The sequence below is a fragment of the Rhinolophus hipposideros genome (genome assembly GCF_964194185.1).
Source record: "Rhinolophus hipposideros genome assembly, chromosome: 20".
NCBI lineage: Eukaryota > Metazoa > Chordata > Mammalia > Chiroptera > Rhinolophidae > Rhinolophus > Rhinolophus hipposideros.
The window spans coordinates 13,962,436-13,982,538 of NC_138066.1; the positions used below are offsets into that span (position 1 = coordinate 13,962,436).

The 20,103-nt window shown below is 47.7% G+C and overlaps 1 protein-coding gene across 4 annotated transcripts in view; it reads right to left on the bottom strand.

Annotated features, from left to right (window-relative positions):
* The window catches only part of RAP1GAP2 (RAP1 GTPase activating protein 2), a 211,920-nt gene that overhangs the window by 176,508 nt on the left and 15,309 nt on the right, over positions 1-20,103 (bottom strand). Inside the window, exon 1 of one of the 4 annotated variants that reach the window (XM_081027062.1) lies at positions 18,368-18,505. The exons of 2 other annotated variants lie outside the window; for them this stretch is intronic. The gene's annotated coding sequence lies outside the window, so the exon portion shown is untranslated. Of the gene's footprint in view, positions 1-18,367; positions 18,506-20,103 lie in introns of those variants that run through there. One more of the 4 variants, XM_081027064.1, reaches the window with a different exon arrangement.

Sequence of the window (20,103 nt, forward strand, 5' to 3'; positions counted from 1 at the left end):
TTATTGGGGTGCATTTTGATGTGCTTTCACACCGGCGAGAAAGAGCTGGAGTGAAGGTCACCATGCTTGGGCATTTCTGAGTCATCTCTACACACATGGGACCATGCGTGATACTGTCCATCACATGTGTTCTAGGGGAAGACACAGCTGAGAGACGCTCTTGTATAAGCCCTCACAATCTACTGACACACTCAGGTAAACACTCAGGGAGGAGGCCACCTGGGCCAAGTGTTCACAGACCCAGGAAGGATGCAGGCCCAGACCCACACATCTGAAGGTCAGCAGAGCAGCCCAGGCACCGGGCAGGGAGGAGCATTTCAAGGCCTCAGCTACTGCTACCCCAAGGCTGGATTCTCCCCCCTAGGCTTCTGGTCCCTTGCATGGTAGCCATAAAAGACACAGTCATGGGATTCAGACACCTATCCAAGACACGGCAATGGCCTGGCTGTGCAGGCAGAGAAGGGTACAGAACTCAGAGCCTCTTGGACTTTCTCAAGGCCACTGGGCTCTGGGAACCTTGGAAGAGGGCCTGTGTCCTCCTCTCCCCCAGAGCGAGGGCCTGGAGAGAGAGAGGGGAGGGCCCCAGATGACTTTTAATTTTTCTCTGTAAGTCCTGCAGGGCAATGAGAGCCATTCTAGAGCTTCCCCCACTCTCCTCTCCTCAGCACTCAGTCTCCTAAGTTTTAAAACTGTGTGACCTCCAGCAAGTTATCTAACCTCTCTAGGCCTCAGTTGCCTCCTCTGTAATGTGGGGTGGCTGCCACCAACCTCACAAGATTATAAATGAATGTAAATGCTTATGGTGTTTCCCCAAAGATGAGACCTAACCAATCAGCTCTAATGCATTTTTTGGAGCAAAAATTAATATAAGGCCCAGTCTTATTTTACTATAAGACCAGATCAATATAATATAATAATATAATATAATATAATATAATATAATATAATATAATATAATATAATATAATATAATATAATATAATACTGGGTCTTATATTAATTTTTGCTTCAAAAGATGCATTAGAGCTGATTGTCTGGCTTGGTCTTATTTTCGGGGAAACAGTAGCACAGGGCTCACACACCCTTATGGGAGCTGTTATAATTATTATCTATCATAATTCTGCCCCCTCCCCCGGGCCCGCTCAGCTTCCTGCCATCCCTGCTCTAACCCCTTCTGTGCGGAGTGGGCAGAGAGGGGTCCATGGGTTCTCTGTGAAAGATTGTGAGTCAAGAGAAAAGAGAAGCACGCTGTGAGCCTGGCCCAGCCCTCCTGCCCCCACCAAGCACAGCTCAGCTTCCTCCCAGACCTCTGCTGACTCAGCATGCTGGGAGGTCAGAGTGGAGATGAGGACGAGCTATGGGGACCGAGGAGCCAGGGGCAGCGCCCGTGTCTGTGAGTTAACTATGGACCAGCAGTAACCTACCAGCTTAGCTCATTTCAATCTCCCAACTGCCTCTGAAATGGTACCACTGTTATCCCCATTTTACAAATGGGAACACTGAGACTCAGAGAGGGTACGGAATCTGACAACATTTACCTAGCATGATGGGGGCACAGCTCGGTCTGACGCCAGAGCCCAAGTTCTCGGCCACTGTTCTGTACGATGTGCTTCAGTAGGTGCCGATCACTGGACCAAACCTGCCCCATTGATTGTGAAGCCTACAGAAATACACAGTTGATGTAGTGCCCATTTACAGTTGGAAAAACTAAGGCCTTGAAAGCAAAAACTCAGCTCAACAGCTGGAAGAGAACAATGATGAAGTGGGAAAGAGCAAGTGCCAAGTCCTTCCAACCCCTAGTCCGAAGGGCTCCCTCTCTTCCGAGATGGCTCCTCACCTCTTCCACAGAGCCCACTGTGAGTCACCAAGTCACAAGGCCCTGGCTTCCCTGGTGGAAGCCTGTGGGCATTTCTGGAACCAGCTGAAGTGGCAAGTCCCAGTCAGACTCCCAATTCCAGGGAAGAACTCCAGGGAACCCACCCAGCTCTCTGGGCTTTACAGGAACATGGTAGCCGAGAGAGCTGGCTGGGATCAGAGGAGACGAGGCAGCCCAGGCCCCTGCCAGCAGTCCCTCCATCGTGTCTGCAGGCCCGTGGGAGCAGGAGGGAAGGGAGAGACAGTGTGGTTTCCTCTGCTTAGGCAGCTCTGTCCTCACAGCCACCAGTGGGAGCTGAAAGATGAGACAAGGTCCCTTCCCAGGCGTGGGGATGAGGCAGTTACTGGAAGCTCAGGATACAGATGCCCCAAGAGAGGCAGCCACCCGATCATTTGGCCTAGATCTTCCCCCACTCCAGACACTGTGAGTTGGCACCAGTACTGACCCAGTGGGGCTCAGCTCTCCTCCCAGCTCTACCACTGAATCACCTTGAGCAGGTCATGTACTCTTTGGGAGCTTCAGCCAAATGTTCCTCAAAGGGGAGGCTAGATTAACCTCTGCTTCCTTTACAAGCCAGGTGAGAACAGAGGACGACGGCAGAGAAGGACACTCTAATAAGGAAATCCAGTCCGAGGGGCATTCAGAGCCAGCAAACCCATACAAGTTAGGAGCTCACACCTTGGCGCGGAGATCAAACGACATCTAACCTCTGCATTGTGATTTACAGTACACTGATCATGTCCCCACACTCATCTCAAGGGCAAGATTGAATTTTCCATTGCACAAGTTCTGAAAAGCAAGATAATAACAACAACAAAAAACAAAACTTCAAGATGAGTGCTTATGAAAACTGGGTTCCAAGAGCAGGACCCCAATATAGGATTGCACAGTTTATTCTGATCTGTTTAGTAATGCCAGCCTTCCAAGAGAATTACTAGCAGTACATGGCTATGAACTAAAGAAGCTACAACATGTACCATGATTTTTAAAAATTTTTAATAAGAAGAAGATATCACTTTTGCCAATCAGACAGTAAAGGTTAAAAAAACACACACTTGAGAATGGGGTGAAGATATAAGGAAACAGGCACCCTCACCATCAGTGTGTAGATATTTGGTAGTATCTATCAAAATGGTAAGTGCACATACACTTTGTACCAACATGTTTGTTTTTAGAACTTTATTCCACAGGCAAACTCATACAACTTGAGAAAATGTATGCACACAGGTGTTCATTATATCACCGTAATAGCAAATACAAAAAATAACCTAAATGACCACCATTTAACTATATTGTGGAACAAGCATATGTGGAATATTAGGTAACCAATGAAAAGAAGGAGGTAAAATTTAGATATGTTACTATTTAAAGATACCCTTAAAACTCAGGTTAAAAAAAAGAAAAGACACAGAACAAGTCACATAATAGGATCCCATTAGTTTAAATAAATACATGAATTTTTACATTTGTCTAGACAATTTCTGGAAGGAAGCATAAGCAATGGTCCAAGACTGGTGGGTTACCTCTGAAGAGTGAGACTGGAACTGGAAATCTGGGGGAAGGGACTTTTCACTCAATGTCCTTCTGCTACTTGACTTTATTTTTTTTTAACCACGAACATGTTACAACTTAAAGAGAAAATGTTAATTATATGGATGGTTTGCTCTAAAAGAAGGACAAAGAGAAAAAGGATAAGGAGGAGGAGAAAGAGGAAGAGAAGCAGGTACAAAGGCTCATTTCTTTAAAACCTTCTTAAACCATTTGGAGCTCAAGCTGACCACCGATCCCAGTCCTGGGACCACCTCTTCCACCCCAAAGGGAAGTGTGTTTTGCCCCAGAAAGGGAGGACCACAGTCTTTCTCTCATTGCCTGATTCCAGATAGTTCTACCATCACTCTGCTTTTAAGAAAAGAGTTTGCATTTCAATCTTAAGAAAAACTCAACGGAGAGCCATATACAGCTTTGCTGGAGGAAATTTGACATTACAAATCAGAATCCTTACATGCATGCCAAAGGGGCTTCTCGAGTGCAGATCATGGCCCATTTTTGGACCTGGGTGTTGGTTTAACATGAGTGTGTCAAGTTTGTGGAAATTCATCACCCTGTACACTTACCATCTCTGCACTTCTCTGTAGGTATATTATGCTTCAATAAAAAGGCTTTTTGTTGTGTTGTCTTTTTTTAACATGCATGCCTTTTGACCTGGCAATTCCATTCCCAATTCCATACCATCGCACGAGGAAGAATTCAGAGATGTGTGCCAAGGTGTAGTTTTGAGCGTCTCCAGCCCATTGTTATCATAACTATGAAACACTGGGAACAACCCAAATATCCAACAGTAGGGGGTAAGTTAAAGAAAGACAGTATCTCCTAACAACGGAGTACTTCTCAGCTAGTACACAGTAGGTATGGGAGCATATGTAATGACACGGAAAAGAATTACAGAAAATTTCTGAATGGAATGACACAGGCTAATTAATATGCTTAGGACCATAGTGTTCAGGGGATGAGATTCAAGATCATAATTTTGTTCTCCTTGGTGCTTTTCTGAATTTTATAAATTTTCTGTAATAAGCAAGTCTTGCGTTCATAATTTAAAAAACACAAATGCTATTAAAAATAATGACAAATAAAAGGAAACAAGAAAGGGGATGGGCCCGATGTTATAAAATAGTGGTTCTGAGATGCACCTGGTGTGAGAACCACCTGGGGCTTGAATAGCATGGGGTCAAACCCCAGCCCTGCTGCCTTGCCAGCAGTGTGATCTTGGGCAAGTTTCTTAACCTCTCTGTGCCTCAAACCAGACTGCCCACCTATAAAAGGGGGATTCTAACAGTACCCGTCTCATAGGGATTTTGGAGCAGTAGGTAAGTTAATACATGTTAAGCCTTCAGAGCAGAGCTTGGCACAGACCTGTGGCCGTGTCAGCTAGTGTGAGTGCTAAAATTCTGATTCCATTGTCCTTGGTTGGGGCCAGGAAATCTACATCCTCAGATGATTCTGATCCAGTGAGAAATACTGGAATGAAATCCACTACCACATTCCCATTATCTTTGATGGCCCCAGAGTTATCTGTAGAAAGGCTTGAGCACTAAGAGCTGTCTGAAGGGGATTCTCACTAAGAAATCACAAAGCCAGCTCTTCACTCTCCCTCCACCCAGCTGGGTCACTCCCAACTCTCCACACCACTGCAGGGCCTCGCCCGGATACTTTCTTCACCAGGATGGGCCAGATGGTAGGCATCAGCGCCCCCTGCAGGCAAGTTGGGTAGTGCAAGAAGGAAAAGGCGGGCCACCTTCTTGCTGGTATTTCTAGGAAGGCAGATATGTTGCCCTCTGGCCAAACGGATTGAGGGTTGGGGGAATTCTGTGTTGCAGGAGATAACTAATAACCACTAGGTGTCAGAACATCTGGGTTCCAGCTCTGGTTCTGACATTCAAAATAACTGTGGGGAAACCACTTAAACTCCCTCCTCCTCAGTTTTGTCATTTGTAAAGAATAATTGCCATCATTTCTTGAGAATCTCCCATGAACCAGATATGCCTCACTTTTTATCTCACTTAATCCACCCCACAACCATGTCCTTTTTCCTGTGAGGAAATGGAGCCTCAGAAAGGTTAAGAGACTCACCCAAGGTCACAGAGCTAGTAGGTGGTGGCAGCGGAATTGAAACCCAGCATCCCTGCTTTTAACTATACTGCCATTCCGATAGGGAAGGCTCACTGAAGAGCAGACCCCAAATGAGGGCAGCAGTAGATATGAGTAACTGCCAGGCTGGGCTGGGGCAAACCCCAAGATTCTTCCTGGGTCCCCTGCCAATGCCCAGCTGAGGAGCAGCCCCAACCTGGATCAGGATGAGCAAACCCTGAGATTCTTCCCCGTAAGCCTGGCGATCTGGGCTGGGGAGTCATACTACTGGCAGATGAGCAGTGACTCAGGTGGAGGCAGGCAGGGAGACAGAGGAGAGGCAGGGAGCTCCCTCAGACACTTAAAAATAAAAATAAGAATGAAAAGGCCTACATCTCAACCACAGCATGTTCATGACTCATTTCTCCTGATTTCCTTAGATAAAGATGAGGCTCCTAGTGGGGTCTGCCCCACCCCCAGGCCCAGGCCCAGAGGAATCCTGTTGGAGATCCAGCCTCACGGCATCTCCATCAATGCTTATCCTTTGCCCCTTTGAAGGGCTGACTCAGAATAATATAATGAACTGAGATGGAAAAGACCTTTTCCACTCAAGGTCCGCTCTTCTCTCCCTATTACTGGCCCCACCCTCAGAAGGGTTCTGCCCTGTAAGGAACCTTCTGTATTACACGAGGGTGGGTGGGGAATTGGGGCTGGATTCTGTAGTTGGTAGAAATCTGGACCACCGCATCACCTGAAGCCAGGGGGATCCATGGTGGAAGTGTAATCACGACTAAAGGAATAACCCATGAGGTACATATTGATGGTATCCCCATTTACACATGGGGAAATTGGGACACCGACAAAGTAATTTGCTCAAGGTCACACTGCTGGTAAGTGGCTGTGGAAGATTGTATTTCCCAAATATGGCCACACATCCCACAATATGTCCCCCCATCCCACATGCTCTTCTCACCATGTGACACTGACACCCCGCCATTAAGAGGTGGAATATACAAAGTACGACAATTAAGTTCGCGAACTCATCCTAGAAAAAGTGCTACATGCCTCATTGCTGAATATCACCATGGCCACCTTTGAAGCACTCCCCTTGGGAAACTACGCACTGATGCCAGCACCTAGTCCACCCTTCAAAGCAATTTTGGAACTCTTTTTCTGGAATGGCCATCAGAGATGTCATTGCATTACCCTTGATGTCCTGAATGTCTTGAAAATGTCTTCCTTTCACTATTTCCTTTATCTTCAGGTAAAGAAAGAAGTCATTGGGGTCCAGATCAGGTGAGTAGGGACAGTGTTCCAATACAGTTATTTGTTTACTGGCTAAAACCTCCCTCACAGACAGTGCCGTGTGAGCGGGTGCATTGTCGTGATGCAAGAGCCATGAATTGGCAAAGATCAGATTGTCTAACTTTTTCATGCAGCCTTTTCAGCACTTCCCAATAGTAAACGCAGTTAACTGATTGTCCCGTTCGTACAAATTCATAACGAATAACCCCTCTGATAGCAAAAAAGATTAGCAACATTGTTGCAAAAAGTTTGCGAACTTGATTATCCGACCTGTATGTTCCCTCCCCTTGGATCTGTGTGGATCTGCAGCATTTCTAACGCTAGGTAAGAAAAGGTGAAATAGACTTGGCCTGGCTTTTTCTTGGGATTCTTGCTCCTTAACCAGCCACCGGGCCATGAGGAAACCTAAAGAGCTCACAGGAGAGGTCCATGTGGTGGGGAACAGAGCCCTCAAGCCAACAGTCAGCATCAAATGCCAGACATGCGAGCGACTGAGCCTTCAGAGGATTCCAGCCCCAGGACTTTTTGTCACCCTGGATGACGATGGCAGAACAGAGACAAGCATCCCTACCATGCCCTGTCCAAACTGCAGATTCCTGAGCAAAATAAATGTCACCATAGTTTTAAGCCATAAGCCTTTGGGTAGTTTATTATGGAAGCAGCATTAGCTACCAGAGCAATGGGAGAGCCAGAATTTGAACCAAGTGAGCTGGCTCCCGAGCCTGTGCTCCCTGCCGCTCTGCAGTGCTCCCTGCTGTGGGGGGGACAGTGTAGAGGAGGGGTTTAGAGCCTGGCCTGGAGTCAGACATATCTTCAAGTATTCATTCATGCCTTCATTCATTCATCGAATGTTTACTGCATCCCTACTGTGTTTCAGGTTCTCTTCTGGGACAATTGGGGGCGTTGGGGGAGTGAGGAGATAGAGGATAAAAGAGGAATAGCCTACACAGGTATTTACCCTAAGGTGATATCCAAACTAGGCGGGTGGGGAGCTCTGTTTAAAGGGGAGGCGCTGGGACGGCCTCTCTGAAGAGGAGACTGCAAGTGTGAAACGGATCCAGCTTTGTGAAGAGTGGAGGAAACAGCAGCAAGTATTAAGAATAGACCTGGCAAAAGCTCTCCGCACCCCCACAGGGACGTGACGCCCTATGACCCAGGTGAACTGTTAACAGAGGAGAGGCCCGTCTCCCAGGGAATCCCCCCATTGTGTGAGAAGCTGGAAAAGTGCAGAGAAAGTATAGCACTACTGTGTCAGAGAGACCTCTTCCTATCAACCTGTTGAAGAAGCCACTCCTGTAGATGTCTAGGAAGAGAAATAATAAATCAGTAATTGCCATGAATAACCAAAGTAACAAGACAGCTCAAAAAGAAAGTGAAAAGTCCCCAGAAAAGGAACTTAGAGATATGGAAATATGTGACTTAAATGACAGAGAATTCAAGATTGCAGTTCTGAAAAACCTCAAAGAGATGCAAGAAAACACAGAAAGGCAATTTAATGAACTCAGAAACGCAATCAAAGAACAACATGAGCATTTTACAAAAGAGATTGAAATTTTAAAAAAGAACCAAATGGAATTTCTGGAGATTAAGAACTCAATAGAAGAAATTAAGAATGAAATAACCAGCTTAGGTAGTAGAGTTGACCAGATGGAGGAAAGAATCAGTGACATCGAAGATAGAAACCTGGAAATTACACAGATGGAAGAAGAAAGAGACTTGAGACTTAAAAGAAACGAAAGAACTCTACAAGAACTTTCTGACTCCATCAGAAAGAGCAATATAAGAATAATGGGCATACCAGAAGGAGAAGAAAGAGAGAAGGGAACAGAGAATATACTCAAAGAAATTGTCAATGAGAACTTCCCAAATTTGTGGACAGAACTGGATCCTCGAATCCAAGAAGCAAATAGAACACCTAATTACCTCAATCCCAACAGGCCTTCTCCAAGACACATTGTATTCAAGCTGTCTAAAATTAACTCCAAAGAAAGAATCCTTAAGGCAGCCAGGGAAAAGAAGACGGTAACCTACAAAGGAAAGCCCATTAGATTATCATCCGATTTTTCAGCAGAAACTCTACAAGCCAGGAGGGAGTGGAACCAAATATTCAAACTATTGAAAGAGAGAAATCACGAGCCAAGAATAATATATCCAGCAAAGATATCCTTTAGATATGAAGGAGGAATAAAGACCTTTCCAGACATACAGAAGCTGAGGGAATTTTCTAATACAAGACCTGCACTACAAGAAATACTAAAGGAGGCTATTAGACCACCATCAACAGGGACAATTTGTGGCAACCAAAACATAAAAAGGGGGAGCGTAAAGGCCTGAACCGGAATATGGGAATGGAGAAAGTAAGCGTGCTGAAGAAAATGGAATACTCTAAATATCAAACTTTCTTTTACATAATCTTAAGGGTAACCACTCAAAAAGAATCCAGATCTGAAATATATACTCTAATAAAAGAAGAAACAGAGGGAAACATCATAGAATACCACCACACAGAAATAATAGACAACAACAAAAAGGCAAAGAAACAATGGAGACACAGCCTTACCAGAAAACTAAAGATAGAATGACAGGAAATCCTCACGTATCAATAATCACCCTAAATGTAAATGGACTGAACTCACCAATAAAAAGGCACAGAGTAGCAGATTGGATCAAAAAACTAAACCCAACCATATGCTGTCTCCAAGAGACACATCTCAGCTACAAGGACAAGCATAGACTCAAAGTGAAAGGGTGGAAATTGGCACTCCAAGCAAATGGTACCCAGAGAAAATCAGGTGTAGCCATAATGATATCAGATGAAACAGACTTCAGGGTGAAAAAGATAACAAGAGACAAAGATGGACATTTCATAATGGTAAAGGGGACTATACAACAAGAAGACATAACAGTCATCAATATTTATGCCCCCAATCAGGGAGCACCAAAATACACCAAGCAACTACTAACAGAACTAAAGGGAGAAATTGACCAAAACACAATTATACTAGGGGACTTAAATACATCATTGACAGCTATGGATAGATCATCCAAACAGAAAATAAATAACGAAATTGCAGCCCTAAATGACACATTAAATGAAATGGACATCATTGACATATATAGAGCACTTCATCCTAAAACATCAGACTATACATTCTTTTCTAGTGTACATGGAACATTCTCAAGGATAGACCATATATTGGGACATAAAAGCAGCCTCAGCAAATTTAAGAAGATTGAAATCATACCAAGCATATTCTCTGATCACAAGGCTTTGAAATTGGATATCAACTGCAAAAAGAAAGCAAAAAGAAACACAAATACATGGAGATTAAACAACATACTTTTAAAGAACGACTGGGTCAAAGAAGAAATTAGAGGAGAGATCAAAAGATATATAGAAACCAATGACAATGAAAATACATCCTACCAAAATTTTTGGGATGCGGCGAAAGCAGTTATAAGAGGGAAATTTATATCATTACAGGCCTATCTCAAGAAACAAGAAAAATCCCAAATAAACAACCTCATGTTACACCTCAAAGAACTAGAAAAAGAAGAACAAGTGAAACCCAAAGTCAGCAGAAGAAAGGAAATAACAAAAATCAGAGCAGAGCTAAATGAAATAGAGAACAAAAAGACAATAGAAAAAATTAATGTGACAAAGAGCTGGTTCTTTGAAAAAATTAATAAAATCGACAAACCCTTGGCTAGACTCACTAAGATAAAAAGAGAGAAGACACTAATTAACAAAATCAGAAATGAGAAAGGGGAAGTTATCACGGACACCACAGAAATACAAAGGATCATCCAAGAATACTATGAAGGACTATATGCCACCAAATTTAATAACCTAGAAGAAATGGACAAGTTCTTAGAAACATATAGCCTTCCAAGGCTGAACCATGAAGAACTGGAAAACCTAAACAGACCGATCACCAGTAAAGACATTGAATCAGTCATCCAAAACCTTCCCAAAAGCAAAAGTCCGGGACCAGATGGCTTCACTAGTGAATTCTACCAAACCTTCAAACAGGATCTAATACCAATCCTGCTCAAACTCTTCCAAAAAATTGAAGAAGAGTCAGTACTCCCTAACTCATTTTATGAGGCCAACATTACCCTGATACCAAAACCTGGTAAGGACAACACAAAAAAAGAAAACTACAGACCTATATCTCTGATGAATACTGATGCAAAAATCCTAAACAAAATTTTAGCAAATCGAATACAACAATGCATTAAAAAGATCATTCATCATGACCAAGTGGGGTTCATCCCTGGGGCACAAGGATGGTTCAACATCCGCAAATCCATCAATGTGATACATCACATAAACAAAATAAAGGACAAAAATCATATGATTATATCAATTGATGCAGAAAAAGCATTTGACAAGATACAACATCCATTTATGATTAAAACACTTAATAAAATAGGTATAGAAGGAAAATACCTCAACATAATAAAGGCCATCTATGACAAGCCCTCAGCTAATCTCATAATTAATGGTGAAAAACTGAAGCCCTTTGCTCTACGTTCAGGAACACGACAGGGCTGTCCCCTATCACCTCTGCTTTTCAACATAGTGTTGGAAGTCCTTGCCAGAGCCATCAGGCAAGAGAAAGAAATAAAAGGCATCCAAATTGGGAATGAAGAAGTTAAAATATCACTCTTTGCAGACGATATGATGCTATATATAGAAAACCCTAAAGACTCCACCAAAAAGCTGTTAGAAACAATTAATGAATACAGTAAAGTTGCTGGCTACAAAATCAACGTACAAAAGTCCATTGCATTCCTATATACTAACAATGAAATCTCAGAAAAAGAAATACAAAAAACAATTCCCTTTGCAATTGCAGCAAAAAGAATAAAATACCTAGGAATAAATTTAACCAAGGATGTGAAGGATTTATATGCTGAAAACTATAAGACATTTTTGAAAGAAATTGAAGATGACACAAAGAAATGGAAGGACATTCCGTGCTCATGGCTTGGAAGAATCAACATAGTTAAAATGGCCATATTACCCAAAGCAATATACAGATTTAATGCAATCCCCATCAAAATCCCAACGGCATTTTTTAAAGAAATAGAACAAAAAATCATCAGATTTGTTTGGAACCACAAAAGACCCCGAATAGCCAAAGCAATCTTAAGAAAAAAGAACAGTGCTGGAGGTATCACACTGCCTGACTTTAGCTTGTACTATAGGGCTACAATAATCAAAACAGCATGGTATTGGCGGAAAAACAGACACATAGACCAATGGAATAGAATTGAGAACCCAGAAATAAAACCACATAAATATGGACAGATAATTTTTGACAAAGAAGCTAAAAACATACAATGGAGAAAAGACAGCCTCTTCAATAAATGGTGCTGGGAGAATTGGATAGCCACGTGCAAAAAAATGAAACTGGACTGTTATCTGTCACCATGTACCAAAATTAATTCAAAATGGATCAAAGACTTAAGCATAAGACCTGACACAATAAGCTGCATAGAAGAAAACATAGGTACTAAACTTATGGACCTTGGGTTCAAAGAGCATTTTATGAATTTGACTCCAAAGGCAATGGAAGTAAAAGATAAAATAAACAAATGGGACTATATGAAACTTAAAAGTTTCTGCACAGCAAAAGAAACCATCGACAAAATAAAGAGGCTACCGACTGAATGGGAGAAGATTTTTGCAAATAGTTCCTCCGATAAGGGTCTAATATCCAAAATATACAAGGAACTCATGAAACTCAACAACAAAAAAACGAACAACCCAATTGAAAAATGGGCAGAGGACCTAAAGAGGCATTTCTCTAAAGAGGACTTACAAATGGCAAATAGACATATGAAAAAATGCTCAACATCACTAATCATCAGAGAAATGCAAATAAAAACCACAATGAGATATCACCTCACCCCAGTCAGAATGGCTATCATCAACAAGACAAATAGCAACAAGTGTTGGAGAGGCTGTGGAGAAAAAGGAACCCTCATACACTGTTGGTGGGAATGCAGACTGGTGCAGCCGCTATGGAAGGCAGTGTGGAGGTTCCTCAAGAAATTACGAATAGAATTACCATATGACCCAGCAATCGCTCTCCTGGGTATCTACCCCAAAAATATAAAAGCATTTCTCTATAGAGACACGTGTACTCCAATGTTCATTGCAGCTTTGTTTACGGTGGCCAAGACATGGAAACAACCAAAATGTCCTTCGATAGATGAATGGATAAAGAAGTTGTGGTATATATACACAATGGAATACTATTCAGCGTTAAGGAAAGATGATATTGGAACATTTCTGACAACATGGATGGATCTTGAGAATATAATGCTAAGCGAAATAAGTCAGACAGAAAAAGCAGAGAACCCTATGATTTCACTGATATGTGGTATATAAACCAAAAACAAGACAAACAAATGAGAAACAAGAACTCATAGACACAGACATATTTTAGTGGTTACCAGAGGGTAAGGGGGGTGGGGGGAGGGAGATGAGGGTAAGGGGGATCAAATATATGGTGATGGAAGGAGAACTGACTCTGGGTGGTGAACACACAATGGGATTTATTGATGATGTAATACGGAATTGTACACCTGAAATTATGTAATTTCATTAACAATTGTCACCCCAATAAATAAATTAAAAATAAAAAAATAGAATAGACCTGGCTTCACACCCCAGCTCCATTACTCACTAGCTGTTTTACCTTGTAGAAGTATCTCGGCCTCTCTAAGCCTCCAGTTCCTCATAAGATCGGGATGCTTTCAGACTCTACCTCATACAATTGTTCTGAGAAGCCAATGAGCTAACATGTGTAGTGTGCAGTTCAGGGCCTGGTGCAGGAAGAGCTTCTATAAATTTAAATGATTGTGATGACAGGAAGTATACTGAGGCCTAAGTCCCCAGTGGGATACCCAGAGCCGCAGCAACCACTCTGCTCCCCGTCAGAACCTGTGCTAGCCATGGGGGAAGAGAGCGTGGTTGGCGGGGGTGGGGGAGCCTTCCCACTGCTGTGCTGTGCCCAAGCTTCTGAGAGTGGTGTGAGTGGGTGGAGGGTACACACTTCCCTAAGGCATGCTGACATACAGCCCAGCTTCCACCCACCCCTGCAGCCAACCCTGACTCATCTCTTCAACCCAGGGCTCACCCACCCGTCACCTTCAGCCGAAAGCTCCAAGGATAAGGCTGGAAGTTGGCCTGGTTGTCCCTCCCCAGGCCCCGCCCCAACAGCAGTGGGTACCCACACAGTCACTGGAGGAGAAGCAGCTTCCTCAAGGCAGAGGGAGGAACAGGGACAGGAAGCCTGGAGAGAGGGCAGAACTGGGTAGGGCAGAAGATTCAGGAATTCCAGGGGGCCAGGAAATCCTGCAGGGGTAAAGGATCATCTGCCACCCAACGGGCGCACCCTCAAGGACCCTGGAGAGCGCTCGGTGGGCGGCCCACACACATACCCACAGAAAAGAACAGGAACAAACCAGAGCAGTGCACGCACACACACTCAGGGGATACACCCAGATGTGCAGACACAGCAACCCAGCAACACACCCTCCAGGGACACACGTGCCCAGATGTCCCCACACCTACAGGCGCATCTCACTGTCTGTCACTCCCCTCTGCTCTTGCCCACTACCGGCCCATCTCCTCAGCAGGTCCCCCGTGCCCTTGCCTGATGCCATCTGCTGACCGAGAGCTGGCAGGGCCCAGCCAGCACACCCGGCATGATCCAGGAAGGAGGCTGACAGCCCTGGATCTGAGCTAGGGAAGGGGCTGGGACATGAGCCAGGCCTGAGAGCAAGCTGCAAGTCCAGAGCCTGAGCGTGGGCAGGGCAGGGAGCTCAGCCCAGCCTCGTCTCAGGCCAGATCCCCCAGGGCACAATCTTTTCCTTGGTGTTCCACCTGCTTCAGGAGCCCCTACATCTGCTTCATATCTTAAGCAGGTGGAGAGGAATCCCCTTATGACTATCTGGAAGCCCTGAAGGGCTTGTGGCAAACAGAGAAAAAAAATAAGAGCAGCATGGAAGGCTGAGCTCAGACATGAAATAGAACTTCCCCCTAGAGAAGCACCAAAGCATTGAAAGAGGTGTGGGCAAGAAGAGTACCATCTGGCTCCATAAAGATGCCCTCTTGAAAAGGGGAGACAATGAATAGGCTGGCATTACTGTTTTTTGTCTTTTTGACTAAACTTACTAAAAACAAAAGGAGTCCCAAATTTTGGTGCCGTTAAATGACCGTAAATGAAGAGAGTGGCTGCTGCATCTCCCCAGCCTAGGCTGGGTGTGACCTTGCCTGTAGGCTGAGGGATGGACGCAGTGACCTTTATATTGCCAGCCTGTGCGGTCCATGCATGAGCAAGAGGCAGCTGGACACCTTCCCCACTGTGTGACCTCTCCCTGAGGGGGTAGCATGTTGCTCAGAGATGGGAGAGGGTAGGGACACAAGGGCCACCATGGTACCATGGCAACAGGCCTCAGCAGACACATCCACGCCTTCTCCAGTCATCACTCACAACAGGACCTGAGTGTCTGCAGACAGAATGGCCCCTGCCAAAGGGGGCAATGGCCCAAGAGGGACAGGTAGACACATTAGGGAAAAGGAGAATGAGGAAGCCTATGAGTGCTGTACCTTGAAACACGAAGCCTGCTCTGGTTTATGCCCTAGGACTCCCCAACTAAACTTCAACCACTGCTTTCACTTCCTTCACGCCACCCCATCACTCTCCCACAGGCCCAGCCTGCCCCTGCCACCCCGAACACCCCTAATCCCACGCATCAAGGCTGTCCAAGTCGCCCCACTGCCCTGGTTTTCATCTTTCTTATCCACCCTCTGCTAACCTACTCTCCCCGCCCTCCCTGCCTGCCGTTTTCTCTCGCCCTCCCTCACTCTCCTACCCTGTCCTTCCTACTGACTGAAACTGACCAGACCAGTGCCCATGACCATCTGCCAGCTCCCAACGCCAGCATCCACCTTCCCCCCACTCCTCCTTCAAGCACCTGCTTCCAAGCTGCCTGCTTGTCCCCTCTCCCCACTGCCAGGCTCCCATGTCCTCTTGGGGACAGACCTCAGCAAGAGGCACGTCTGAGCAGCTGGCCCAGGGGCAGGGTATTGCTGGCTCCAATCCACAAAATAGAACCTTTCAGGGGGTCTGGGAGACTGTACCACAGCTCCAGGAGGAACTGGTGTCTGGCCCTGGAGCCCCAGATTTTACAACCAGGAGGGGTATCTTTAGAGGTCACCTTACCCAGCCTCCTCCTCCACTTGAACAAATGAATATCTGAGCCACCCAGAACATGCTGTCTTCTCAAATACACAGAAATACTCCATTCATGGAGTCCTTGCTATGGACCCATCAGTGTGTTCAAAAATTTAATAAACATCTTATTTAACACTCGCAACCCCCAGTTAAGGAAGCTGAGCCTCCCAGAAGTTAGGTAATTTGCCCAAGGTCATGCGCTACGTGGGCCGCCTCAGTGTGCCACTTCAAACTCTCTCCGCCCCACTTCTTATCCCAGTCACTTCTGCAACGACCTGTTAGCTCCCATGGCAAAGCTTCGTCTAGGGCCATGCCAGGCCTTCTTTGAAGCTACAGTAGGAGATGCCCACAGGAACCCACATGGGCCTCACACATGCCCATAGAGGTATCCTTGTCCAGCGGGGGGGCAGAGCTGATGGATGGGCACTCCCCTGCTTTTGTCTCCCACAGGGCGGCTCTGAAACCCATTCCATAGGCTCATCAGGAAACCCACTCAGGACAGAGTGGTGGTAATGCTAAAAATAATGCATCCTTGTGCTGCTTTCCCCTTCTCTCCTCATACCCCTCCCCCCACCCTTATTCCAAGACCACTTCCCAAGTAGACCACTCAGATGCTGCTTTGGGGGAACACAGGTACAGACCCATTGAGTGGGAGGTGAAGGTGGGATTCAAACCCAGGTATGCATGACAACGGAACTGTTATGCTTAACCACCGTGCCAGGCGGTGCCACCACTGTCCATGCCAGGGTCCCTTTCCCTCAAGGTTCAAGTCATTCTGAACCACTGTGGCTCAGCCACACTTGATCCAGTCAGGGTCATGGGAAAGGGAAGGAGACGGTGTGATGGCGCCTGAAGCACTGGGGTCATCGTCTCTGGAACTGAAGCCACCTCTCGCCAAACTGCCTCAACACCCTGGGCTGAGGGGCAGTCCCAACTCGATGTGCCCGGGCCCTCTCCAAGTTTAGCATCTGCCTCTGCCCAGAAACTTCTGTGGCTCTTCAGCTCCAGTCCCCATCCCACCCCTTCCCAGACCACCACCCCCAAGCTCCACCCCCCAGTCCTCAATGTCTCAGAAGGAAGGGGAGACCTGAGGTCGCTGTTTGAAGCCCAAGCAGCCCTATCTAGCAGACACCCACTTTGCCCCACTCCTGGACTCAGGAAACCCAACACACCTGCTTGGAGGACAGGGGAGAGCGTCCCTGGACTCCTGCCCAAGTTACAAAGATGTGCTGGGGCTTTCCTGGGGAAATCCACTGCTAGGGACCTCAGGCCCCGGTAGCTATGTGAGCTTTCTGTTTACTCCTCACCCCACAGCAGAAAGAATAGGGGAGGGAACTACCTTCTCCCCTTTCCATGGGAAACTGAGGCCCGTGGGGCTTCAGAGACAGCCCCAGGGTCACAAAGCATGAAAAGAACCAGAGAGCCCTGGCGCCCAGCCCGGCACAACCTTATTATTCCCTGTGGAGGCTGCTCTAATGGGGGCCACTCGGAGGCGGATCCCAGCATTCAGAGCCCAAACCCCACTTGCATGTAAATGCCCTTCAGTTGGTTAGAAGGGTGAAGGGGGAGCTATAGAAAACAGACGATGGAAAAAGAAGGATGTCCCCCCCCCAACCCGCTCCCAGATTCAGACACACAGCGTCAGGTGGTGACAAAACCAAGTGGATTCTACGCAGTCCTGAGGTCCTCTGAACACACACCTGCCCTGGACCCCCACTCGGGGCTGGCTCCCTCACACGCAACTCCCCAGGCCCCCAGAATTGAATGTCAGCCTGGAGGTTGGCCCTGCCCCAAAGGTCCACGAAGGCGTCTCAGCCCGCGCCCCACCATCCTAGCTCCCCCCTCCCTGTCAGAGACACAGGTTGGAGCGAGGACGGGGTGGGGTTTATGACCTTTCAGAACAAAACAAACCCAGCCAGCCTCGCTACAGGGTTCTCCTGGGGTTCCTGGCTTTTTCCTTCCACCACCACCTGTAAGCACCCCACCTCTGACCTCCGCCGCGGTCAGCTCCTCTGGCCAGAGACTGACAGGGGCTGAGCAACGTCTCACTCGGGAGCAACGCCCCCCTCGCAGGGGTTTCGGAGGACAGCCACCCCACCTCCCAAACAACACATCACGCTGAATCGCGCCGTGGAATCGCAGCACGGAGCTCACACACGTCCGCGAGGGCTGGCTTGCCCTTTGCAAACACACGCATTTCCCCTCACAACAGACACCCCAATTCCACGTTCAGTCACCCCCGGGACTCACGTCCCGATCCAGGCTGGCTGTGGAATTCCCACGCAGCCCTGGACCCACTGACCTTCGGTGACGCCGGCGCCCTGATTCACTCCTCGACGTGGACCGACTGCCAGCAGTCCGTGGCGGCGGCCGTCCCCGCCTGTGCGCCTGCAGCGGCGGCGTCCGCTGTCCCCATCCGGACCCGCGCCCCCTCCTCCGGCTCCTCCCCCGCGGCGGGCTGCCCGAGCCGCCCGCCCCGCGCGCACCGTCACCGCGCGCGCACACGCGCACAGCCGCCGGCGGCCGGGAACGCCCGGAGCTGCGCCCCGCGCCCGCCCGCAGCTGCCGCACACCTGGCGGGCGCCCCCGCCTCGCCAACGCCCGCGCCCGCGGGAGGCGGGACCCTCCGGCCGCCACGCCAGCCCTCGGCCGCGCGCAGTGCCCACCCCGCTCTCCCGACCCCGCGGCGCCCCACCCGGATCCGGCCGGGGTCCCGGCTGTGCCGACCGGGCTCGCCGGGCGCTGCCACCACGAAGCCGCGGGAGAGGGGCTGGAAGGACCGGCGCCGGGGCTGGGAAGGCGGGGACCGCGGGTCCTGAGCGCCCGGCCCGCTGTTGGGACTCCTGCGTCGCCGCCGCCAGGGGACAGCCCGAAGCGCCTCCTCGGGAACAAAGGCGCGGGGCGGGGCAGGCGCGCCCCAGGGACCCGGAGGAGAAAGGAGAGAACAGCCCACCGACCCACAGAAGTCCCTGGAGGATGGGGCCCCGGGGCGCGGGGGAATCAAGGTGCGGAAAGATCCACGGGTTCCTGGTCAATGGAAGACACTCGGGGGTTCTCTCCAGCCCTGGGACTGAGAACGGGGAACAGTGCTGTCTGGACTTGCAAATGGGAGGCTTCAGGGACTGCCACAAGCAATGACAGTGCCCCTGCCTTGGACCTGACAGCCTGGAGCTTTCACTCATTCACTCCACACAAATTTTCTCAGCTTCTGCCAAACCCAGGATGCTGAACTTGAAGGGGGTGAAGGAATAAAGGGTCTTCCAGGCAGCTTTTGGGATGCCTGCGTCTCTTTCTCAGTAACTTCCAGGGACAATGTCCTCTGAATATGGCTGCACACCTCAGTGATGGGGAGCTCACTCCCTAAGGCGGCAGCCTACCCTGTCCTCAGGCAGCTCTCAGTGCTAGAAAGCCCTTCCTGTCATTGCCAGCAAATTGGCCTGGCTTCTATCCGTTGGCCATGGCCTCACTCTGCTCTGGCCACAATGGCTTTCTGTTTCTACAACATAATTAGGGCCTCCTCCTTGCTGTCCCCCTGCAGGAATACTGTTCCACCCCATCTCCTGACTCCCTTCCCCCCATCCATTCAACATCCCTCACCAGCAGCTTTTCCATATAGCTGCCCCCTGTACCCTTCAGAACTCAGCTCAGATGTCACCTTCTCAGAGAGGCCTTCCACCTTTTCCAAAATCCCATGTACCCACTGGTCACTCTTTATCTCAATACCCTGTTTTAGTTTCTTCAGCACTCTGATCATCTTGGAAAATTTTCTTGTTTATGTGTCTATAGTCTGTCCCTCCCACTAGAATATGTGTCCCACGGAGGTAGGACCTTTGTCTGTTTTGAAACAAGTCACTGTAACCTCAAGGCCTGGCTCAGAGCAGGGTGGGAGGAAGAAAGGAAGGCAGGGGTGGTCCACTCATGTTCTGAGTCTCTTCAGCTGCCTGGTCCGTTACCCCAAAAGGCAACCTGCTCAGCCATTCAAAAGTGACATCTGCACAGTGTGAGTGGAGGAAAAGTCCTCAGTCCCTATCCACCAAA